Here is a 26,702-nt window from a genome sequence, read left to right as displayed (position 1 = left end):
TAAAATTCTACTAGTATTGATATTATCCAGGTAATCTTAAGCTTTTTCACAGGGCTCTGGCTAATATTTAATGACTGAGCAAAAGCACATCCCTATAAGTAAACTCTACTTGGATTTAAATAGAGCCAATTCACCTCCCAGTTGGATTTGGAGCAGAGTTGGAGCAGTAGAACTTAGAGGACTCTATCCAGGAATAGTTTAGAATTTTATTATCCAACAAATGTTTCTCCTCTCAGTACTATGCTGGTGCCTTGTCTTCTTTAAAGAATCATCATAATGTCTTACGGGAATTACCTCCTCTTCGACCTAACTCTCCATCCATTTTATATCACTTTTCTTCCTTTATCATAATGTAGAAATACTTCTTAACATCAAACTACAAAAACTCACTTATAACTAATATCAGAGAAGGCAATGGCACCCCACTCCAGTACTCTTGCCTGGAGAATCCCACAGACGGAGGAGCCTGGTAGGCTGCAGTCCATGGGGTCGCTAAGAGTCGGACACGACTGAGCAACTTCACTTTGACTTTTCACTTTCATGCATTGGAGAAGGAAATGGCAACCCACTCCAGTGTTCTTGCCTGGAGAATCCCAGGGACGTGGGAGCCTGGGGGGCTGCCGTCTCGGGGGTCGCAGAGTCGGACACGACTGAAGTGACTTAGGAGTAGCATAACTAATATTCTTGTCAAAATGTATTAATGCTAACCTTCAAATCAAGTCTCTGTAGGAAGCCTTGGCCATAGCACATAGGTCTTGCTGTTCAGATGGCCGACACTGTTTTCATCATCCTTCTCCACTTCAAGCCATGGCTCTCTAGAGTTGAAACCCACCATCTTATAAGAAGACTATCAACATTTGCATCCAGCAAAGAGTTAGGAAAATGGTTGCTAGGGGATTGTAAAACAGGAAGAAAAAAAATTGTAGGGCAAAAAAGCCAGAGATGGGAGTAGAGGTGGGTCCAGCAGAGATCAACAATAAAAGACAAAAGTCTGAGACTTCCCTAGTGGTCCAGTGGTTACAACTTCTTATACAGGGGGTGTGGGTTAAATCCCAGGTCAGGGAGCTAAGATCGCACATGACTTGTGGACAAAAATCAAAAACCATGAAACAAAAATAATATTATAACAAATTCAATAAAGTCTTTTAAAAAATGAACAATATATTTTTTTAAAAAAGACAAAAATCTGAGCCTAATGCAACAGACTCTGCCCACTTACCAGCCAGAAGTTGAGGGGTCACAGGAAGAACTCATTCAAAGAACTGGGGTCCAAAGAGTGAGGGGCACCAGGTAGATGAGGTTGAAGCATTCTGCTCACTGAGGCACAGGGGATATGGGAGCACGGGCCTGGTCTCAGGAAACAGGGCTGGCAGGATCAAGACCCTGTACACCCACATATCAGGACAAGGCTTCTCACCCTCCACACACCACCTGGGAAGCCAGTGACCTGGACATCTAGGCATAAAGAAGGCTTGGGAGGAATTAGTCCCCTCCTGATGGAGGATGGCTCCAGGGAGTCTGGCACCTCTGTCTACAAGATCCTGTGTTTAGTCACTCAATCGTATCTGACTCTTTGTGACCCCATGGACTGTAGCCCACCAGGCTCCTCTGTCCATGGGGATTCTCCAGGCAAGAATACTGGAGTAGGTTGCCATGCCCTCCTCCAGGGGATCTTCCCAACCCAGGGATCAAACTCAGGTCTCCTGGATTGCAGATGGATTATTTACCATCTGAACTACCAGCAAAGCCTGCAAGATTAAAAGCAGCCAAAAAGTTATAGCCAAACCCTACTGATTTATGAGACAAAAATTACTGATCTGCCAGTCTCTCCTTAAAAGGGGTGGAACTCATGAGCAGCTTTGATGATACATTGGGGTAAAGGCTAACAATCCTTCATTCATTCATGGATCATTTACTGAAAGCTTAATATGTGCTAAATGTGGAACTAAATGCTGAGGAAACAAAAGTAAATATGACAGGGACAAAAATACTAACAAACATGTTTTCACAGCCTCCTCCTCCGCCTCTATCAGTACTTCCAGCCCTTTTATGGAGGTTTCTGTTCACATACTTCTGGAGCTGTGCTGTGCTGATCAGGAAAATGGGTGACAAAGAAGATGGAAAGAATTCAGGGGAAACAATAAAGAATTGAGCCAAAAAGAACTGGGGCAGAGGAGATTAGAGATCTGAAGGAGCAAGGAAGGGGACTAGGGGGAAGGAGAGAGAGAGGAGGGAGAAACTGAGTGAGTCTGGAGTTGAGGTGGTGAGAAAAATGGTAGCAGGTGGGTCAATGAACAGACCTGCTAAGGACAGAAAAGCACAGGGTGTGTGTGTGTGTGTGTGTGACAGTAATTTCTGACCATGGTCTCTTGGAGACTTGATGAACTTTGCAGTTGGGACCACGTTTTACCCTTGGATGCCACACTATGATAAAACTGGCTGCCACCAAGTAGCCTGGCTCTAAGGGGATTACAGTATAAGACATGGTCCCTGCCCTCTAGATGCTCACAGTCCAATAGAGAAAACAGTCATTTAACGTAAAATAGCACAATAAAACTTTGCCAAGTGCTGTGTCACACCTCTCTGTAAGGCATGGGGTGGCAACTGAGGGAGAGGGCACTAGTTTACCTCTTGCTCAAGGACAGATAAGTGCTCTCTCAGCAGGAAGGTCAGTGGGGCTTAGGAGGGGACATTTTCTAGCTCCCAAATTGATGACCAAGAGCAACCTAAGCCTCAGTCCCAGACAAGAAGCAGCAGAAGATCCAAATTCCCTCCTCAAACTGCTCAAAATCCCACCACCTCCAGGACCCAGCCAGGGGGCAGGTAGCAAGCAGCCTACTTGAGTGTCTTTTTTGACTGAGAGCTCTGTGGGGAGGGTGTGTTTTCCTTTCTACTCCAGTATCATCTATGCAAAGGAAAATGTGTGTAGACTGGGGTGTGAGCAAAAGAGAACACTGTACCAAACCACATAAGCATGGAAGGAGAAAATGGGTGAATGCTCAACGAAGCTTGAAATTACAAAAGTGAAACACAAAGTCGGCCCCAGAGCAGCTGCAGTTTTACAGCTGTGGTTTGCACAGAGTTTGCTTCCCCCAGGCAAAGGGAGGACGTGGAGTTTCCAAGCGGGCTGAAGCAATCGCTTGGCTGGTTTGTGCCAGCCAAATGACTCACTCTCAAACCTGTTTAATATGAAACAGCATTAGGAGACTGGATATAGCCTCAAGGAGATCAGCTGCTAACCAGCTCAGATTATAGCTGCAATTCCTCAAACACAGCCACTTAAGAATATATATCTGCCTGTCTTCAGTGGCATACAACACTGTAAAGGGAAGGGACCCTTCTTGAAGCAGAAATATCAGGGTTCTGCTTCCCATTCAGTAGCAGTTCATCAGGAGACTTGGGTCAGCCTCACCTGAAAAACGAGACTGATACATTGTCCATAAAATAGGGCAATACCCTCCCTGCCTACACCCTGCTGTTGTTTTGAGAACTGAATGAGAAATATGATGAGAATGAAGTGAGGTGATGGAAATGGTAGAGGGCTGTAAACCAGGTATTATCATTACACACAACTGTCATAAATTTCCTTCTACACTTTCATTGGAACTAGAGGGAATTTCCTTAAATGGCAGGAATGAGGAAATAAACAACAAAAATTTTGCTTCCTACTTTAACATCAGCAGCCGTGAGAGCCCCATTTTAGTGGGTTATTGTGGACTTTTGTCATCCAGGCAGTAAATGGGAGTCTTCTCAAAATGATTAGAGCTCCTCTACTCACTGTTATCTGGGGTTATCAGTTAGACCATCTCTAATAATTTCCAGCAAGAATTTTAATGAGATCTCTGAGAAATTAAGGAAACTATTCCTCCCATTTGTAATTACATGGGCAAGAAAATAAGCAAAAGAATCTTTCATTCTTCTTTTTCTTTCTTTCTTCCCTTTTTCTTTTTTTTCCTTCCCCCATCTCTGTCTCTCAGAGATAGAGAAGTAGATGAGTGAGGCACTTGTCTATGATGAAAATTTTAGTTGAGTGACAAGAAACCTCAAATGCCAAGATAAATATATTTTAATGAATATTTTTGAAAAATGAAGTAATGCCAAAAAAATGAAAAAAAGTCACATTTTAGATAAAGATGAGCAACAGTGCCATCCAAGATATACTGAAGCCTAAAGCAAAAGTTAATATTTCTGATCCTGCCTATTTAAAACTTGGTATATTGTTCATTATTGATTTTTGCCTTAATATTGAGGGGTGTTTGTTGTCGTTGTTAATTTTTTCAATGTATATTTGGCTGCAATGGGTCTCCATTGAGGCATGTAGTTTCCTGACCAGGGATTAAACCAGCACCCCCTACAATGGGAGCACGGAGTCTTAACCACTGGACCACCAGGGAAATCCCCTTGCCTTAATTTTGATGTATCATGGATAGAAATTTTTTTTTGTTCTAAGCAGCATCTAAAATTATAGTTTTCCTTAGTATCAGTGGCATCTTAGATTTAGCGAAAAGCTTTCTATATGGTATGTGGAACAAGCACGACACCTGGCAATGAAATTCAACTTGGCTTTGTCTCTCTCTGTTTCCTTTACACATTTATTCAGTGGAAGTCACCTTCCCCATTCCTAAACAAAAACTCATTGAGCCCCACGGCTTTTCTGTTCCCTCTTAAATAAGGAACAACCCCACAGTTATTTTAAGTCACAAACACAGTCTCAGTTTAGCATCAGAATGTAAAATCCCCTGAAATAATCAAAACTCACAACTTCACTTAGTGGTAAACCTTCTCCCCTCCACCAACTGCGGGGTTGGCAGCCTGCAGTAGAAAAGGGGAATGGGTTCTCCTGCTCTCAGCTCTTCCTACTTGTCTTCCTCCTTCACCACTTAACATCTGCTGTCTTACTCTCCTCCCTAATGGTAGGGGCTTGACAGCAAGAGGAGGAAGGGGATAGAGCAGTTCCTACCTGACTGGGTGGCTTCACATTCTCTGAGCCAGGAAGATGGTTAGCAGGCATCTTCTCTTGGGTCATCTTCACAGACTCATCAGGGCTTCCCTCTCCTTTCAGGTATCTATAACACTTGTCCCACCTGGGTGGTGACAACATGGATGTTATATACTATGTATATTTTAACTCTACTTTTCTGTATGCTTCATATATTCTAAAGTTTCTTAATTTAAAAAGAAAAAGAACTGTGAGAGAGAATAAGGGGGAAGAATCCTAACTCTACATGAAAACAACCTTTATTGGATAGAAACTTGCCTTATCAGTCTCTCTCTCTCTTTCTTCCTCCTTCCCTCCCCCTATCCCCACTTCTCAGTTTACTACCAGCCATATCTTCTCTCCTGGTCTTCATTTGATCACCTTCATACCTCTATAGACCTATAAAAATGAAAGTTTGTCTAGATGGAGATAAACTTCCTTGCCCTGTCACATACTAGTTTATTTCTTACGTCTTCTGAATAAGCAGAGCCATATCCCACTGGTTTCTAATTTCTTCAAGAATAAATGGCTCTGGCCAGAATCCAGTCCACTCCCAGTCCTCTGGGAGCTCGTCAAAAGAGCTGGAACATGTCTTCCCTTGACCTCTACAGCAGAAATCAACAGGCGTCCCACAGCACAGAACATACTGTAAAAACAGCAGTGTCACCAAAGGCAGAAAACACATTTCATTCTCACCACTAAGAGTCTGACTGTACTGCCGGTCTCCAGGCACTGGAACCAAAGACAGAAGAATGTTGCAGAGGCTAAGCAGATGTCCCCGCTTTAATAAAATAATTGCCTTCATTGTTTAGCTTCACAGTACTGGCAATGTATTGCTTATATACTAGAGTGCTTATTTTTCTTAGTCTTCATAGTCTTCAATATTGTGCTTTATTAAGGTGGTATTTAAATATGTGGTTCTAGTTTGCCTTCTAGGGTCTGTAGAGGTTGAAACTGAAAAGCAATTTGAATTCTTACACATTTCAAAGGGTCTGTCCAGATTCAGAATGTCTGAAGCAAAACATTTTTCCAACACAACAAGTTTTGGGAGGATAAAAAGAGAACAGCTTGCTGCTGAGGGTTAAGAGAAATGAAGGCATCAGTTCAGTTCAGTCGCTCAGTTGTGTCCGACTCTTTGCGACCCCATGAATCGCAGCACGCCAGGCCTCCCTGTCCATCACCAACTCCCAGAGTTCACTGAGACTCACGTCCATCGAGTCGGTGATGCCATCCAGCCATCTCATCCTCTGTCATCCCCTTCTCCTCCTGCCCCCAATCCCTCCCAGCATCAGAGTCTTTTCCAATGAGTCAACTCTTTGCTTGAGGTGGCCAAAGTACTAGAGTTTCAGCTTTAGCATCATTCCTTCCAAAGAACACCCAGGGCTGATTTCCTTTAGAATGGACTGGTTGGATCTCCTTGCAGTCCAAGGGACTCTTAAGAGTCTTCACCAACACCACAGTTCAAATATGTCCATACAAAGACTTAGACATGAATCTTATTTGTAATAGCAAAAAGTTGAAATCAACCTAACACTGATTATTAGCAAATGAATGGATAAATGAACTGTAGTATAGCCATACTAAGAATATTGCTGAGCTAAAAAAAAACAGGAATAAAATACTGACACATGGATCAGTATAACACAGATGAACCTTGAAAACATGCTACAGATATGCAATAAACAAGATGTAAAAGCCACATATTAGATGGTTCTATTTACATAAAAGCTTCAGAATAGTTATTAATACAGAAAGTAGACCAGTGGTTGCTGGAAGGATGGGTAAAAACAGAGAGTGGCTTAATGGGTGTAGCATTCCTCTTTGGGTTGCTGAAAATGTTCTAATATTGATTTTGATGATGATTGCACATGTCTGTGAATATACAAAAAACACTGAATTTCATATTTTAAATAGGTGAATTGTATGGTATGTGAATTATGTCTCAATAAAGATGTCACAGAAAGGAAGGAAAAGAGGAAAAGTGGATGGGAAGAAGGAAGAAAACAAAAACAAGAAAGAAAACTAAACACAAACTTCAAACTTTTCAGATTTCCCAAAGTAATCACATTCCCCATGTAAGGAAACAATGTCTCTAGAAACATATCTTCCCATAGCTGCAAAAAAAGTGGAGAAATTGAATTCTGGTTTCAACCTAGGAATCAGAACTCCTAACAGTAGTTGTTCACTCTTTCAGTCGTACCCAACTCTTCATGACACCATGGACTGCAGCACGCCAGGCTTCCCTGTCCTTCACCATCTCCCGGAGCTTTCTCAAACTCATGTCCATTGAGCTGGTGATGCCTAACAGTAGAGACTTTCTAAATAAAGGAAAAATATTCACAGATACTAAGAAACTGTAAGAATGTGCCAGATTGTTCACTATACTCAGCCACATTGGAAAGTGTGTGAATTATGTTAAAAGGGGACAAGATGGGAGATAGAGGGACCATATAGGTGCCTGGTGCAGGCCCACAAAGGGATGGTTATGATCTGAACTTTTGATGACTAAGGCTGCAGTAATAGAAGCAGAGAGGAGCAGATTTGAGAAACAATTTGAAAGAAAAGTCAGCAGAATTTGGAGATTTGTTTCACAAGAGAGATGAGGAAGAAGGAAGAATTAAGAATTTTTTGGTTTAGGCTTCTCTGGTGGCTCAGAAGTAAAGAATCTGCCTGCCAATGCAGAAGACATGAGTTCAATCCCTGATCCAGGAAGATCCCACGTGCTGCAGAGCAACTAAGCCCGTGTGCCACAACTACTGAGTCTGTGTTCTACAGCCCATGAGCCACAAGTATTGTGCCTATGTGCCACGGCTACTGAAGCCCACAAGCCCAAGAGCCCGTGCTCAGCGACAAGAGAAGTCGCCACAGTGAGAAGCCTGTGCACCACAACTAGAGAATGGCCCCTGCTCTCCACAACTAGAGAAAAGCCCACACAGTCATGATGACCCAGAATAGTCAAAAATAGTTAATTTCTTTTCAACAAAAAGTTTTCAAAAAGAAGAAAAAATTTCTGCTTTATGTAACTGAATGGATAATGGGATCTTGGCGGAGAAAGGACAAACATGGGAGGAAGAGGAGTTTTGAGACTTAGGGGAAGGAGGAGGGAGTACCCTAAATTCTAGATATATTACTGACTTCTAATTTAATTCCATTGTGGTCAGAGAAGATAATGTGTATGACTTAAATTCTTTTAAATGCATTGAACTTTATTTTATAGCACAAAATCTGGTCTACCTTGGTTAAGTATTCCATATGTATCTAGAACGTATGTGAATTCTTTTATTGGATGGAGTGTCCTACAAATGTCAGTTAGGTGAAGCTACTTGATGGTGTTATCCAAGTCGTCTATATCCTTGCTAATTTTCTGTCTACTTATTCTATCAATTACTAGAAGGGTTTGAAATAAACAAGTATGATTGTGAATTTGTTTACTTCTATGTTTGCTTCATGTATTTCAAAGCTCTATTATATTAAGTAAACATTAGAATTGTTATGTCCTCTTGATGAATTGATCCCTTTAGCCTTGTGAACTGATCTTCTTTACTTCTTGTATTATTCTTTGCTCTGAAATCCTTTCTTTTGATTAATTTCCTTTTGTTTGCATAGTAAATCTTTTTCCATCCTTTTAGTGTTAACCTATGTGTATCTGTGGATTTAAAATGCATTCTTTGTAAGCAGCATACTGTGTGCCTTCTCTTTAATCCAGTCTTTACCTTTTAATTGGAGGTGTTCAATCCATTTATATTTAGTATGATTATTGATACGGTTTGGTTAAAGTTGATCATCTTGTTGTCTTCTACCTTTCCAAGTGATTCTTTGTTGCTTTCTCCTGCTTTTGTATGTGCTTTTGGGTTAATTAAAATTTTTTATGTTTACAGTTTAACTCATTTGTGGCTTTTTTAGCTTATACTATCTTGTTATTTTAGTAGTTGCTTTAGGGTTTATATGAATTTTTAACTTATCAAAATTTAAATTCAAGTGAAATTTGATTTCTTTAAGTATCAATACAGTATAAGAAACTTATAGCAACATACTCTTATTTCCTCTCTTAGAATTTTTGCTGTTTTTGTCATACATTATTGGAAAAGACTCTGATGCTGGTAAGGATTGGGGGCAGGAGGAAAAGGGGACGACAGAGGATGAGATGGCTGGATGGCATCACCGACTCGATGGACATGAGTTTGAGTGAACTCCGGGAGTTGGTGATGGACAGGAAGGCCTGGCATGCTGCGATTCATGGGGTCGCAAAGAGTCGGACATGACTGAGCGACTGAACTGACTGACTGACTGATAAACTTCAAAACTGGGCTGCCAGATCTAACGAATAAAAATGAAGGGCACCAAGTAAAATCTAAAGTTCAGCTAAATACCAAATAACTTAATTAAATATGTTTCATGCAATATTTAGGAACATATACTCATAAGGTAACAATTATTTGAAATTCAAAGTTAATTGGGCATCTCATATTTTATCTGGCAATCATAACCATAATACATTATATTTTTGTTTAAGTAATAAAGCATCTTTTAAAGTGATTTTAATAATAATTTTAAGATTTTATATATTTATACATAGTTACTATTTTCACTCTTCCGTCATTTCCATAGATATGTAATTTCTTTCAGTGCCATTTTTCCTTATGTATGGAAGACTTTCTTTAGCATTTATTGCAGTACAGGTCTGCTATGATGAATTTTTTTACCTTTTGTACATCTGAAAAAGTCTTTATTTTGTCTTCATTTTTGAGAAATTTTTAGATAAGAATAGAGTTCTATTTTTTCTGATTTGTTGAAGCTTCTTTTTTTGAGAATAGAATTCCAGACTGATAGGCTTTTCAGTATTTTAAAGATGTTATTTCACTATGTTCTTGCTGCATTGTTCCTAACAAGAGATCTGCTGTCATCCTTTCTTTGTTCCTCTATATGTAACATGTCTCTCCTCTCCCTACTTTTAAGATTTTTCTCTTTATTACAGATTTTGAGCAATTTGATAGTTTTAATTTATTACTTTTATTTTTTAATTTGAAGTGTAATTGCTTTACAATGTTGTGTTAATGAGAAATCTGATTTTGGTGTGCCTTCATATAGCTTTCTTTATTTTTTTGTGTGCTTTGGGTGTTGAAATTCTTAGATCTGTGAGTATATAGTTTTCATCTATGTTGAATATTTTAGGCCATTATTTATCCAAATACTTTTTGGCTCCAACTCTCTCTTTTGGAGACTTTATTTACATATGTTAGGCCACTTGAAATTGTCCCAGAATTCACTGATTCTCTACATTTTCAAAATCTTTTTTTCCCCTATGTATGTTTCATTTTGGAAATTTCTATTGGTGTGACTTCAAGTTCACTAATCTTTTCTTTGGCAATGTCCAATTTGCCACTAACCTATCCAATATATCTTTATTCAAACATTGTCATCTTCTTTAGAAGTACAATTTGGGTCTTTTTATTTATCTCATTTCTCTGCTTAGCTTTTTGAACATTTAGAATACAATTACAGTAACTGTTTTAATGTCTTTATCTATTACCTGTTTATGGGAAACATAGAGATAGAGGCACATTAAACAATACCACAGGGTATAATCAGTAAAGTGAAGAATGTAGGAAAATCCAGGACCAACTATTAATTTCTTTAACATATAAAGTGCATGGAAAGAAAAATGTTTTAAGAATTTTCACCAAATATAATGTGCTGGGAATTCCCTGGCAGTGCAATGGTTAGGACTCCACACTTTCACTGCCAAAAGTACAGGTTCAATCTCTCAGCAGGGAACTAAGATATCTTGCAAGCTGCATGGCTCAGTCGAAATAATTATTTGTTGTTGTTATTCAGTCGCTCAGTTGTGTCTGACTCTTTGCAACACCATGGACTACAGCATGCCAGGCTTCCCTGTCCATCACCAACTCCCAGAGTCCGCCCAAACCCATGTCCACCAAGTTGATGATGCCATCCAACCATCTCATCCTCTCATCCCTTCTCCTCCTCCTGTCAATCCTTTCCAGCACCAGGGTCTTTTTCAATGAGTCTACTCTTTACATCAGATGGCCAAAGTATTGGAGCTTCAGCATCAGTTCTTCCAATCAATATTCAGGGTTGATTTCCTTTAGGATTGACTGGTTTGATCTCCTTGCAGTCCAAGGGACTCTCAAGAGTCTTCTCCAGCACCACAGTTCAAAAGCATCAGTTCTTTGGTGACAATATACAGCCTTGACATATTCCTTTCTTAGTTTTGAACCAGTGAGTTGTTCCATGTTCGATTCTAACTACTGCTGCTTGATTTGCATAGAGGTTTCTCAGGAGGCAGGTTAGGTGGTCTGGTTAGGTAATCCAATTCTTACATCCATACATGACTACTGGAAAAACTATAACTTTGACTGTACAGGCCTTTGTCAGCAAAACATCACTGCTTTTCAATACACTGTCTACGTTTGTCATAGCTATGACAAAGAGCAGGCTTCTTTTAATTTCATGGCTACAGTCACCATCCACAGTGATTTTGGAGCCCAATAAAATATAAAATCTGTCACTGTTCCCATTTCCCCCCATCTATTTGCCATGAAGTGATGGGACCAGAAGCTGTGATCTTTGTTTTTGAACGCTGAGTTTTAAGCTAGCTTTTTCACTCTCCTCTTTCACCTTCATCAAGAGGTTCTTTAGCTCTTATTTGCTTTCTGACATTAGGGTGGTATCATCTGCATATCTGAGGTTATTGATATTTCTCCCAGCAATCTTGACTCCATCTTGTGCTTCATCCAGCCTGGCATTTCACATGATGTCCTCTGCATAGAAGTTAAATAAGCAAGGTGACAATATACAGCCTTGACATACTCCTTTCCCAATTTTGAACTAGTGAGTTATTCCGTGTCTGGTTTTAACTGTTGCTTCTTGATTTGCACACAGGTTTCTCAGAAGGCAGGTGAGGTGGTCTGGTATTCCCATCTCTTTAAGAATTTTCTACAGTTTGCTGTGATCCACACAGTCAAAGGCATTGAAACAGAAGTAGATGTTTTTCTGGAATTTTCTTGCTTTTTCTATGATCCAGCAGATGCTGGAAATTTGATCTCTGGTTCTTCTGCCTTTTCTAAATCCACCTTGTATATCTGGAAGTTCTCAGTTCATGTACTGTTGAAGCCTAGCTTGAAGGATTTTGAGCTAGCATGTGAAATGAGCACAATTGTGTGGTAGTTTGAACTTTCTATGGCATTGCCTTACTTTGGGATTGGAATGAAACTGACCTTTTCCTGTCCTGTGGCCACTGCTGAATTTTCCAAATTTGCTGGCATATTAAGTGCAGCACTCTAACAGCATCACCTTTTAGGATTTGGAATAGCTCAGCTGGAATTCCATCACCTGCACTAGCTTTATGCATAGTAATGTTTCCTAAATAAACTTAAAACATAAAAAAAAAATCATTAAAAAAATACAATCTGAGGGCTTTGTCTGAATCCTGACTTGAAAATATATACTATATAAAACACTTGTGAGAAGATTGGGGAAATTTGAATACCGACTAGATGTTAGTGTAACTGTTACTCACTCAGTTGTATCCTGACTCTTTGCGACCCCATGGACTATAGCCCACCAGGCTCCTCTGTCTATGGAATTCTCCAGGCAAAAATACTGGAATGGATAGCCATTCCCTTCTCTAGGAGAGCTTCCTAACCCAAGGATGAAACTGGGTCTCCTGCTTTGCAGGGAAATTCTTTATTGCCTGAGCCAAAAAAATCATTAATTTTTTAAGATAAATGATTTTGTTGTTCTTAAAAACAGAACTTACATTTTAGAGATACATAGTAAAATATTTATGATTGAAATAATATGCTACTGTGATTTGCTTCAGAATAATCCAGGGAGGGAAAGAGAAGGTGCGGATACAAAAGGAACATATGGGCCATGGGATGGTAACTGTTAAAGTTGAGTAATGAGAGCACAGTAGTTCATTATACTATTCTCTATGCTTTTGCAGTGTTGTTGTGTTGTGCTCAGTTGCTCAGTCATGTCCAACTCTGTGCCCTATGGACTGTAGCCCTCCAGGCTCCTATCCATGAAATTTCCCAAACAGGAATATTGGAGTGGGTTTCCATTTCCTTCTCCGGGGGACCTTCCCAACCCAGGGATTGAATCCAAGTCTCCTGAGTCTCCTGCATTACCGGTGAATTCTTTACTGCTGAGCCACTGAGGAAGCCCCACTTTTGCAAAAGTTGATTTTTTTTTCCATAATTAAAAAAAAATCAGGTATTCTCTTCTCTGAAAAGACTTATCATATTCTCTCCCTACACCTAATAGAATTAATTATGTTCAAGACTGTTCTCCTACCATCCAAACAAATTAAACACTTGTTTATTTTCAAATTGTTCTCCCTAATTCGGCTATAAATTCCTTTGGAGCAAAGATTATGTTTTACACATTTTCTACTCTTTGTATTCCTATCACCAACCCAGAGTTGGGATGCTCAATAAATGGTGGTGAATTGGCAGCTCTCTACCCTAACTCGCCAAGGTGCTTATGACAGATATGCTGACTCTGTCATGCTGAATCAAATTTCAAGTTAGATCTTGTGTGCTTTATAAATTCAAATCATACTGCATATGGCAAAGGAGCCCAAAAAGTTCTAATGTAAAAAATCAGATAATGAAACTGTCAAAACAAACCTGGAATCCAGCAGGGATCGGCAGGGTCAGAAGTACTGAAATTGTTGTACAGTTCATTGTGTACTTCCCTTCCTCACAAGTATGCATTACACTGACCTTTGCAAAGTCCTTCTGTCCTGCCCTGCCTTTCTCACAGAACTGCTCTAAGTCTCAAGTAAGATAGGCTAATCCACTTGAAAGAGCTTTAAAAAAAAAAAAAACTGGAAAGCAGCATAAAGTTTAAAGCTCCAAGGCATGAAGGCATCTTAGGGAGCACATCATTTTAACTATTGTAAGATGTGACCCTGGATGAAACTGTTCAGTAGGCAAAGCATGTTTGGGGTGATTATACATTTGACCCTTGAACAACAAAGGTTCGGACACTGCAGATCCACTTATATGCAGATATTTTTCAATAAATACGGTACTTGTATTTTCCCATTTCAGATCTTTAAATGCAGGGGAAAATCTGTGCTTGATTAGAGACTACAATATGTGGAATCAAAAGAACTAGGAATTGAGTCCTGATTCTATCCAAACTTTTTCAGCCCTCAAGTGAGTCATTTATCAATTCTTTGTTTTTGAGTCAGAGATAGCATGACAGAGGATTTTCCACTGCAAGAGAGGTGGGAGGGTGATAGACGCCCCTTACCCACCCAACCTTGTTCAGGGGTCAACTGTATATATATATGAATATCTTTTTTCCTTTCTTGAATTATAAATACACACACAGCATCTATTATACCCTTGGTTTTGTGCTAGGTGCTAGTGACACAATGAGGACAGGTAGGTGTCCAAGACCTATCCTTGGAGACCACCTAATCCTAGGCTATTTTTAAGTCTTCACATACCCACATACTTCCCACCCCTAGGTGCTCCTTATTCATGCTGTTCACTCTCCTGATTGACTTATTTATTAAGTTATTTACATGTTTGTGTATTTATTGATTTATCTTTTTAATGAAGAATTTCACTTTTTCAAGTTTTCTATATGGGCTCTTAGCACACGAATGTGGGCAAGTGGCCTGTGAATTCCTGTGTCATTTACAAGGAAGGCAATTTTGGGAGGACCTTCCGGAGCTGTCTCCTCCCAACTATCGATGAGATTTATGTTTTAAGCCAGACCATTTTACATGGTGCTAAATTTCACGAGTTGTTATAAGGGCGTATGTCTCTGGATAATTCATAAGTTGTATATTGGTTTTATACGACTTTCTGTATTTGTGTTATATTTAACAATAACTGTTAATAATAAATATCTCTTTCAAAATTCACACAATTGTTCACTATTTCATAACGACAATACGGCGCAGATGCTGGCCACTGGCGGGATCGGAGTGACCAGGAGTGTCTGGTCAGCGGTGAGGGCTACCTGTCTGCCACCTCTGGCCTCAAATGGTACCATCCAGTCGGCTACGAGAGAGCAAAACTACTAATGACAATAACAACGATAAGGTTATAATACCAGTCACTGTAATAATATATCCGAGAGTGAAATTCGCATCCGCCAAATCGTAGTAAGCACTAGGAATCGCGTTCCCGCATGGCCGCCAGACGAAGGACTGCAGGGACTGCGGACGCCTCGGCTCTCCTAGCGCCCCTGACCGCCCCTTGTCACTCTCGGGCAGGCAGGGTGGGCGGGGCCCACTGGGAGGGGCGGGGCCTGGCAGGCGGGGCGGGGCGCCGAGCTCACAGCAGAAGGTGGGGCCGAGGGGTAGGAGGGGGTGGACTGGCGGCTGGGCGGGGCGCGCTCGGGCCTCAGCTCCTCACGCGCCGCACTCGCACTCTCATATCCCGCGCCGCCGGGAGGCCTGGCGGCTAGCGCTGTCCGTGATCCGAGGCAGGAGCCGGAGGAGGAACCGCGGGCGCTGAGGTAGGCGTGCGGCCGCCCGCCGCGCCGCCCGGCGCTCTAGCGCCCGGGGTCCGGCCCGCGGGTTGTGGCGAGGCCGGGGGGCGGTGCGCGGAGGCCTGGGCGGGCGGGGCCGGGGCCTGGGGGCGGGGACCGGACTCGCCCGAGGGGCCAGCTGGGCTGGCCCGGCCGCGGAAGTCGGGGTTCGAGGCGGTACGGGCGCCGCCTCATGCCCAGCTTGGTCCCGGGCCTTGTCAGCCCGGGAGGTGTGAAAACGGCCTGCCCCGGGGCGCCCACGGACAAGCGGGCGGGGGACGGCCTGGTCCCTCCCACTTTCGGGGCTCCGGGGCCAGTTCACCCGTACAGCCCTCGGGAACTTGTTAATAGGAAAGCTTGGCAGAGAAACAAATGCCAACGTTTTGGAAGAACTGAGAGTCACGTCGTTAGGCGCTGAGGCTTTATTTTCCTTCCCCGCCCCCTGCCCAACCTCGGCCCGACTTGGCCAAAGAAGGATGTGTCACCAGCTCGGGGCCTCGGGCGGGATCCCGGGCCCGGCTGGGAGCGGGAGTACCTGAAACAAAGGTAAACAGGGGCCAGGCAGACCTCGGCCCTGCCCCGTGGCTGCCACTGGGCCGTCCCGGTGGGTCTTAGTCCGCGCCGACCCCGGCCGCCGCCTCGGAGGGGCTTTCTCCTGGGGGACCTCTCGATGGAAACCAGCTGGCAGACGTTGGAGTTGATGTTGCATCTGCACTCTGCAGTGCTCACATCATTCCCAATCCTCTGACTCTGGTAAAGCTTAAGGAAACTGTATCCAGTTTTAGTGGTCAGCAAATGTAAGGGAGAATAAATTGCTGTCTGTAAATTATAAGGTATTTTCTTATTAGGAAATGATCTGGAAACACGAAATAAAAGTTTTTTAACATGTAAGCAAGAAAAAGAGTGATTTGTATGCCTTCCAAAATCTGAGGAAGTGTTCCTCCTCAAATCATTTATGTACAAAACTTCGCCCAAACCTTCCGTGCCAGGCGTTTTTCTTTGTTCTTGGTTAGTCTCAGGCCTCAGTTTCTGGAGAGAACACCCACTCCGAGACCCTGAGAATAGCCATACTAGAGTAGAGCGTGTGCTTTCAGCTCAGTAGGCAGCAGGCTTGTGTTACAGTAAAACACTGTTTTCTTTCTTTCTTTCTATTTTAAATTATCTGAACTTAATTTCTTCCAGGAGTATCTATAACTTTTAGTGAAAGCCTTTTAAAAAATCTACAGATTACTCCTAATTTACATGTACAGTTTATTTACATTTATTGCATCCTATCCTTTCTGGCACAAAACTTAATAGCATGAGATGCTTGTGGAAAAACTTGGATCTTGGGAGCTCAGAAACTGAGTACAGAGGAAAGAAAGTTTAAAAAAAAATGGAGAAGCCCTTTTTAAAAAAAATTGGAGAAATCTTTACCAGAACCAACCTGGCTATTGAGTTCAAAAATTGCTTTATTACAAGTAATCTGAACATTAAGGAGTTAAAGATTTTTTTGTATTCGTATTTGCAAATTTTAAAATGCAGCTGACATTTTGAAGAGTGAATGGCCTATCTGATTTTATCTTAGTCTGAATTAATTTGGCCTTAATATTTTTAGCTGAAACCACTACCCTAAGAGAATGAAAGTTTTGTTTCAGCAAGAAGGGAATAAAGAAGATGAGTAATATCAGGGTATGGGGTACTTGGGGTGGGGGGCGGTTATCTGTTCAAACCGTAACTTTGCCTTTAAACACTTCAAATTACCTCTGGCAGATAATTTACTCTGATATGGTCCCTGCCACCCTTCAACACGTCAGCTTAAAGCTTTACTTCCTCTCTGAAGCTTTTCTTGACATCCTAACCCCACCCCACCACCCCCTGCAAAAAAACACCACCATCTGGAATAGAACTGATCACCGTTTTGGTTATGACCTTCCTCTAAATTAGAGATACGGTTGACATTTTGGACCAGATAATTCTTTTTGTGGAGGCTATCCTGTGCATTATAGGTTGTTTAGCAGCATTCCTGACCTCTAGTTAATAGTCAGGAGTCCCCCTCCACACACACACAATTGTGACAAACAGTCACACAATCCACACAGTTGTAACACTCAAAAATGTTTCCAGACACTTCCAGATGTCCCTTGGAGGGGTCAAAATCACCCCCACTTGAGAATCACTGTTCTAAATGGACTGCTGTCTTAACACTAATGACAAATGCATTGTCATCATTTGCTTCTGTGTCAGTTTACTCTGCTAGGTTTGAAGGTAAGAGCAGTTATTCATTTGTTCAGCAAACATGTGAGGGAGGGCCCACTTTGCCAGGCAGACATGAATTTAGGTCTGGGAATACAGCAGTAAAAGCCACGGATGTTGTCTCTGCACTCTTGGACCATGTACAGGTACTGTGAGTACCTATAAAAGGGGTACTGACCTAGTTTGGAAACTGGGGAATGTTTCCTTGGGTAATAACCTTTAAGGTGCGGTGGACTGGAGAAAAAAGAGAAGTTACAAGGTGAAGCTTAGGGCGACAGTCTGCAGAATGTCTGCAGCGGGTCCTACTCCCTCCACCAGCTTCCAGTTTTCCCATACCTTCCAAAGTGGTCATCACTGTTAGTAGTTTTATGTATCATTCTAGACATTTTCTGGAATTGTCATTCTAGAAATGTCATTAACATTCAAGCAAACACATATTCTTTCTGTTGTTTACACAAACAGCATACTGGTATACACTGTTCTGTTTCTTGTTTTGTTCTCTTAACGATGTCCTAGAAATCTTTCCATTCTAGTACATAGTGTTCTTATTCTTTTGAATGACTAGTATTCCATTGTATAGATACACCACAGATTATTTAACCATTCCTCTATTGAGGGACATTTAAATTGTTTCCAGTAATTTACTATAAGAAATAGTATTATGCATATGCTAGTTCATATGTGTGTGAATATATTTGTAGGATAAATTCCTAGAAGTGCAATTATTGGGTCAAATATGTGTACACACAAACATTTGTAAATATTTGTGGTTGTAAAAGATTATTCTTCTCAAATTGGAGAGAATGAGTGAATGTTGGGAGAAAAATGATTCTAAATTACAGTGTGCTATAGAGTGAATTGCATCCCCCTAAAATTGCTTTTTGAAGCCCTACTCCCTAATGTGACTATATTTGAAGGTAGTATTTAGGAGATAATTAAGGTTAAATGAGGTCATAAGGGTGGGGCCCTAATCCAATAAAATTGGTGGCCTTACAAGAAGAGGAGGAAGGGAAGGCCATGTGAGCACACAGTGAGAATGTAGCCATTTACATGCCAGGCAGAGTCCTTACCAGAAACCAGCCTTGCCAGACATTGATATGGGAGGTCTATCCTCCAGAACTGTAAAACAAATTTCAGTTGTTTAAGCTGTCCAGTCTGTGATATTTTACTGTGGCAACTTGAGCTGGCTAATACTGTCAATCTTTAGGATCCACTGGGGATTGGCTCTGGGACCCTCTTCGATACCAAAATCCATGGATGCTCAAGTCCCTTATATAACATGGTGTAGTACAGTCAGGCCTCCATATCTGCAGGTTTTCATCCATGGATACAGAGGGAAACTACACTGTGGAAAGGTAGAGAAAAACTGGTAGCTGGAACCAAGCTGATAACAGAGGAAATGAGGGGAAGTGGATAGATGCAAGGGATATATTTAGGAGGTATAATCGATAGGATTTGATGAGTGGTATGGTACAAGCAGTGAGAAAGAGACATACATGCATAGGATGAAGCCCAGGCAGGTGAATGGTGCTGGTACCTGAACTAGAGAACATTGGAAGGACAAATGGTTGAGGTAGTTTAAATTACAGTTCACTTTGGGACTGGTGAGAAGTGGAGATGTCACATGAGCATTTGCTAATTCAAATCCAGAGCCCAGAAGAGTGGGATGAACAGGGGATACACATATTTAGGTGTAAATTGAAGGGCATAGATGGAATTAACCAGCAGAGAGGTTGTACACCCTCAGCCCACAGCTGAATCTGCTTTACAGATTTGTGTTTTTCACATACAGTGGTGTTGGTGGTGGTTTAATTTTGAGCTAGTTGCCAATAATTTAAAATGTGAAAATTTCCCATGAAAATCTAGATTTGGGGCTTTTCTTTAAAAATATGAAGATGTAGCACTACTGAGCTGGCTTTCCCATGTGGGAACAATTGAGCACAGCTGATCCCAGCTGCTTTCTAGTCCACCAAAGAGCCTACCACTACCTAAGACTTATTCCTGGCCTGCTTTGTTTATTTTCTTTTCTGAGCCTATAGGCACTTGAGTGTGGAATCCCTGCTGTAGGGAGAGAGTATGGAATAGTGATTCTCATTTTTGTGGCACATGGAAACACTGAATGGTTAAAAAATACTGTTGCTGGAGCCTACCTCAGAAATTTCTTTTTCTGTTTGTTGTTGTTTAGTTGCTAGGTCCTGTCCAACTCTGCAACCCTCCAGACTGTAGCCCACCAGGCTCCTCTATCCTTGGGATTTTCCAGGCAAAGCATACTGGAATGGGTTGCCATTTTCTTCTCCAGGGGATCTTCCCTACTCAGGGATCAAACCTGAATCTCCTACGTGGCAGGCAGATTCTTTACATCTGGGCCTCTAGGGGAGCCCCGTTTCTGTTTATTTTTTCTGAATTGCAGCTTGGATTTTTAAAGTCCTCAGGTGTTTCCACTGAGCAGTGGAAGCTGAGAACCATCGGTTATAAACTGAGAGGAGGGCTCAGCCCTACCATTTCAAAGTTGGGTCCAGGAATGTAGCCCCAGAAAAGTGATGAGAAGTGGCAAGAGAGGTACAGTGGATGGTAACCTGCTTGCAGTTAAGGTGTGCAAACTTAACCCAAAACATTGAAATTGTTTCTAGTTAGATGCAAGTGTTCCAAACAGCAGGTATACTTACTGTTTGTTTTGCATGTATGCATATATTCTATTCATTACTGCATAAAGTTATACATACAAAAAACAGGCTTTACTTAGTAGGCCATTTAAAGAATTTTCAAGAGTAATTTAAACTGTATTTGATTTTTGTCTTAAAAACTCATTTTCAAATTTAATTCCAGTTTAAGATGTGTCATGAAAGGCAAGCGAAGAGAGTATTTTAAAAAGAGGAGTCCTCAAGTAAAGATGTAGACCGAAAATGATATATTGAATTTAGCAAGATGGAGTCTTTGATCTCAGTAACAACTGCTTTAGATTGAAAAAAGCAGAAACCAGATTGAAGTGAATAGAAAGTAAGGAAATGGAAATTGTGAATGTTGGAAAAATCTTTTGAGAAGTTTACCCAATAGAGGAGTGATGAGGGAGAGGGAGGTGTCTTATATGTCTCTATGGGAGGCGCTTAGCCTGTGTTGTTACCCAAATGCTTCTCCTGACTTTTCAAGGAGGTATCTCAGAGGTGCCTGATTACCCCTCTACCCCATTCCGAGGGGTCTTGTTTGCATTTGTTTTGGAGACTTTGTGCTTGTCCCTGAGGAGGTATTTTTCCAGGACTCTTGAGACTCAGATGTTGTTGATTATGCCCTTAGTCTGTTTCTTATCTGGAAAGCCATCGATCCTAAAGGCCAGCAGCACTCCAGTGACCCTGACATCATCTTTTCAGTGAATTGATGAACAAAGACCAGATTGTCAGCATGTTGAAAATGTAACACTCGGCTTGGTCAGGGAATATGTACCTATGTGTCATTCCTAGGAGTAGTCTTTGCAGCTATTATTTTTTTCAAATTAACTTTATCTTGCAGTTTGGTTTTCCAGTTGCATGCATGTAACATTTCTGATACTTTGAAATCTTTATCACTGATGGTGATTAAAAGATATGGATATAAATTGGAGGATTAGGCCCTCATTGAGCTCAGAATAAGTGAACACCAAACAAACTGGTTTCCAGAAGGCTGTTTGAATGCTGTTGCCTGAAGACTTTAGGTTAGAGGGACTCTCTGGAGTGAGTTGTCATGCAGATGTTCACTACCAATCTGTCTTTTATCCATTTCTGCCTCATTGGCAGTGGTAATCTGACACAGGAAGGTTTAAAGGTCAGTTTTACACATCATATTTCTAAGAGTTGTGATCTACCAGCAGGATAGAAATCACAGGGGTTGGAAAATGCCAAGGATTGTTAGTGGAAAATGGTATTTATTAGTTGAAGGCATAAGCCCCATTGGCTGTACTCTTTTTGCAAACAGTATCATCTCATAAGGGATTGTCCTTCACAGCTGTCATTGATTCATCAGTTATGTGAATAATGGTTAACTTCTAAATGAAGGATGACTTTGTGATATGAATAGCAGGCCTTGGTTTAAGAAGGTTTACATTGGGAGTCTATGATAAGAAAATATTTTGCTTAGAAACTTTTATGTGCTTAGTCAATTGTAGGAATTCTGTTATCACAAATATAGTTAGGTACTATGCCTGTTGGTTCCCCACGTGGCGCAAGTGGTAAAGACTCTGCCTGCCAGTGCAGGAGACACAAGAAACGTGGATTCAATCCCTGGGTCGGGAAGATCCCCTGGAGAAAGAAATGGCAATTCACGCCAGTTATTTCTTGCCTGGAAAATTCCATGGACAGAGGAGCCTGGTGGGCTACAGTCCATGAGGTCGCAAAGAGTCAGACACGACTGAGCACGTACACACACATACACACACACGATGCGCGCACGCGCGCACACACACACACACACACTATACCTGATGGTGCTAGATGGAGGGAAAAGTTCACTGCCAAAGTTGTCCAGAGTACCTTTGGTTTATAAAGGAGACAATGGCGGCATGGTAAGAGAATTGAGTCAGTTCTTGGGTGCATGGCCTTAATCTGTCAAGTGTGAGCTGTGTGATTTATTGTTTTTATTGAGTTAAAATTCATGTAACATAAAATTAACTGTTTTAATCATTTTAAAGTATACGATTCAGTGAATCTCAATGCATCTACAGTGTTGAACAACCATCACCATTATCTAATTTCAGAACATTTTTATCATCCCAGAGGGAAACCCTTTACCCATTAAGCAATCACTCCTCATCCCTTTCTCCCCCTATTTCCTGGTGACCACGAGTTTGCTTTCTTTCTCTATGAAGTTGTTTATTCTGGATATTTCATATAAATGGAATCACAGAATATGTGACTTCCTGTGTCTGGCTTCTTTCATTTAGCATGAAGTTTATAAGGTTCGTTCATGTTGTAGCATGTGTTCCTTTCTTTGAATAATATCCATTCCTTTCTTTGAATAATAATTCTGTTGAATGGTATACCACATTTTGTTTATCCTTTTATCAGTTGATGGGCATTTCCATTGTTTATACCTTCTGGCTACTGTAAATAGGGCTACCAAGAACATTTGTGTACCAGTTTTTACTTGAATATCTGTTTCAGTGCTTTTGTGTATATACCTGGAGTGGAATTGCTTTACCATATGGTAATTCTATGTTTATCTTTTTGAGTAACCACCATACTGTTTTCCACAGCAACTGCACCATTTTACATTTTCACTATCAGTGTTTGAAAGTTCCAGTTTCTCCATGTCCTCGTCAACACTTGTTATTTTCTGGGTTTGTTTTGGTTTTGGTTATAGCCATCCTAGTGGGTGTGAAGTGATATTTCACTGTGATTTTGATTTGCATTACCTTAATGCTTTGCATCTTTTAATGTGTTTTTTGGCCATTTTATTGGAGATGTCTTTTCAAGTTCTTAGCCTGTTTTTTAATTGGGGTTGTCTGTCCTTTTGTTGTTGTGTAGTTAAGAGTTCTTTATATATTCTGGTTACCAGACCCTTGTCAGATATATGATCCTTCAGCAACTACCAAGAGTCTTCCATTCCATTAATAGTGCCTAGTGAGTCATGACGTAACTAGAGGACTAGTACTCAGCCAGTCACAGGACCCCAGGTGCAAAAGATATTTGGATAGGTTGTACCCATACAGAATTGAAAGTATTTTTTTCTTGTTGAGCATGTACTTGTCAAATTCTGTTACTGTTCCTCTCAAATTTAAGGATAGCTGTTCTAGGTATGTGAGTCATAGTTTTCAATATGAAATAGTTTTCAGGCATTGAAGGAGAATGAAAGCAGTTCTTTTTATTGGACCAAGAATTTCACATTTCATTGTACCAACTTTAAACTTCTAAAACTAAGACTATTTCCTGAATCAGTGGTTAGTGATTTCATTCACTTTAGTCAACAAATATTTATTGAGTTATCACTATGTGCCTGGCACTTTACCAAACACTAGAGATACAGTGCCTTGTGATACAAGCCCAAACTCTCTCTTGACCCTCCTCTTGATCCTTCTCCACATCTGTTCCTCTCTGTTGTCTCACTTACTGAGAGACAGTTAAGTTCCTTTCCTCCAATCTCTCTTGAGCCCTCTCTCTTTGAGTCAGGACTTTACCTTCAACAGTGCTGACTCCAGTGAGTAGGTTTTCAGTCTTTTTCTCGCTTGACCTTTCAACAGCATTTTGCATAGTTGTTTATTCCTTTCTTTGAAATACTTTCCTCATTTAGTTTCCAAAATACTACATTCTCTAGATTTCTTCCTACCTTACTGGTGATTCTTTCTCAGTCTTTTTGCTCATTCCTCATCATCTTCCTGACCTCTGAGAGTTGGAGTGCTGCTTATTCCTGAAACTTCCAATCTTCCTTATCAACCCTATTTCCTTTTCATTTTACCCAGTCTCATGATGTTAAATACATACCAAAGACTACCATTTTTTTTCTCCAAGTTACACCTCTCCTCTGAACCTCATATTCTGTTACCTAAGTGCCTACTTGACCTCTCCATTTGGCTGTCTGACAGGTATCTCAAAACTGAACTCCTGATCTTCCCCTATAAAACCTACTCTTCCCACAGCCTGTCCTGTCTCAGTAAATAGCAGCTCCATTATTCCAGTAGCCCAGGCCAAAAATATTGGCATCATCTCTGACTCGCTTCTCTTTCACCCCACATTGAGTCTATCAGCCAACTCTCTTGGCTCTGCCAAGAGAATGCATCTAGAATTGGTAACATCCCAATATCTCTACTGCTTCTACCTTGTCCAGACCACCATTTATCTCATCTGGATTATTGCCACAGCCTCTTTTCCCTCCTTCTAGCCTTGCTCTCCTGGTAGCTAGAGGGACCCCATTAAAAGTAAGTTCTTGGACCTGGTCAGGACCCTTATGGTGTCTGAGGTTGACTGAATGTTAACATATTAATAAAGGCTAATGTTTTTTGCATACTTACTACTTGCCAGGCACTGTTCCAGGTGCTTTCCTGGATAAAAGTATGAGACCTGTGCAACAACCCTACCAAGTGGATTCTTTACTGCTGAGCCACCTATTGGAAGACAGAAGAACACAGGCAGGAGATCAAACCCTGAGCCTTTGGAGTGGGAGCACTGGCTCCAAGACCCTAGGTTACAAGAGAACTAACCCTATGGAGTATCAAATAGTGATAACTCACACAAAGGAAACAATTTGAATACAAGACCCAGCATCACCTAACCACCAGTGACACCCTGTGCAGGATGCCTCATCTAAACAACAAACAAAACAAAAATACAAGCCAAATCATCAGCAGACAGGATTAGCACCTCACTCAGCCTTGCCCATCAGAGGAAAAACAAACAAAAAAAAACTCAGCACAAATCTTACCCTATATAAAGCTTACACAAACCACTGGACCAACCTTAGGAGAGCAGAAACCAAAAGGAAGAAAGAATTCAACCTTGAAGGCTGGGAAAAGGAGACTTCAAACACAATAAGTTAAAAAAAAAAAATAATGAAAAGGTAGAGAAATATTAACAGAAACGAAGGAACAAACTAGAAACACAGAAGTCCAAATAAATGAAGAGGAAATAGGCAAACCACCTGAAAAAGAATTCAGAATAATGATGGTAAAAGTGATCAAAAACCTTGAAAACAAAATGGAGAAAATGAAAGCATCAATTAACAAAGACCAAGAAGAATTAAAGAATAAACATACAGAGACAACACAATTACTGAAATTAAAAATACTCTAGAAGGAATCAATAGCAAAATATCTGAAGCAGAAGAACAGATCAGTGAGCTGGAAGATAAAATGGTGGAAATAACTTCTGAAGACCAGAATAAATTAAAAAGAATGAAAAGAAATGAGGATAGTCTCAGAGACTTCTGGGACCCTATCAGACAGACCCACATTTGAATTGTAGGGGTCCCAGAAGGAGAACGGAGAAGGCAATGGCAACCCACTCCAGTACTCTTGCCTGGAAAATCCCATGGATGGAGGGGCCTGGTGGGCTGCAGTCCATGGGGTCGCTAGGAGTCAGACACGACTGAGCGACTTCACTTTCACTTTTCACTTTCATGCATTGGAGAAGGAAATGGCAACCCACTCCAGTGTTCTTACCTGGAGAATCCCAGGGACGGGGGAGCCTGGTGGGCTGCCGTCTATGGGGTCGCACAGAGTCAGACACGACTGAAGCGACTTAGCAGCAGCAGCAGTAGCAGGAGAAGAGAAAAAGAAAGGGTATGAGAAAATTTTTGAAGAGATTATAGTTGAAAATTTCCCCAACATGGCAAAGGAGTCAGTCAAGTCCAAGAGGCACAAAGAGGCCCATATAGGATAAACCCAAGGGGAAACACGCCAAGACACATACTAATCAAACTAACAAAGACTAAACACAAAGAAAGAATATTAAAAGCAGCAAGGACGAAGCAACAAGTAACATACATACTTAACTTATGCTTAACAGCTGATCTTTGAGCAGAAACTCTGCAGGCCAGAAGGGAATGGCAGGATATATTTAAAGTACTGAAAGGGAAAAATCTACAACCGAGATTACTGTACCCAGCAAGGACCTCATTCAGAATTGATGGAGAAATCAAAAGCTTTTCAGACAAGCAAAAGTTAAGAGAATTCAGTACCACCAAGCCAGCTTTATACCAAATGTTTAAGGGTTGTATATAGTCAAGAAATACAAGAGAAGAGAAAAGATCTACAACATCAACCCCAAACAATTACAAAAAGGCAATAGGAATATATTCCTATTGATATATATATATATTATTGATATATATATATCAATAATTACTCTAAATGTATATGGATTAAATGCTCCAACCAAAAGACACAGACTGGATGAATGGATACAAAAACAAGACCCATCTATATATGCTGTCTACAAGAAACCCACATCAGACCTAAAGACACATATAGACTGAAAGTGAGAGGATGGAAAAATACATTCCATGCAAATGG

The 26,702-nt window shown here is 41.0% G+C and overlaps 1 protein-coding gene across 4 annotated transcripts in view; it reads left to right on the top strand.

Moving 5' to 3' along the window:
• The first annotated feature begins 15,320 nt into the window (after nucleotides 1-15,320).
• The window catches only part of PPP2R3A (protein phosphatase 2 regulatory subunit B''alpha), a 223,965-nt gene continuing 212,583 nt past the window's right edge, over nucleotides 15,321-26,702 (top strand). For 3 of the 4 annotated variants that reach the window (XM_025291381.3, XM_025291375.3, XM_025291369.3), the window contains exon 1: nucleotides 15,321-15,484. The gene's annotated coding sequence lies outside the window, so the exon portion shown is untranslated. The remainder of the gene's footprint in view (nucleotides 15,485-26,702) is intronic. The other variant, XM_025291396.3, reaches the window with a different exon arrangement.

The sequence above is a fragment of the Bubalus bubalis genome, chromosome 1, assembly GCF_019923935.1.
Source record: "Bubalus bubalis isolate 160015118507 breed Murrah chromosome 1, NDDB_SH_1, whole genome shotgun sequence".
NCBI lineage: Eukaryota > Metazoa > Chordata > Mammalia > Artiodactyla > Bovidae > Bubalus > Bubalus bubalis.
This window is presented reverse-complemented; position numbering and strand designations above follow the sequence as displayed.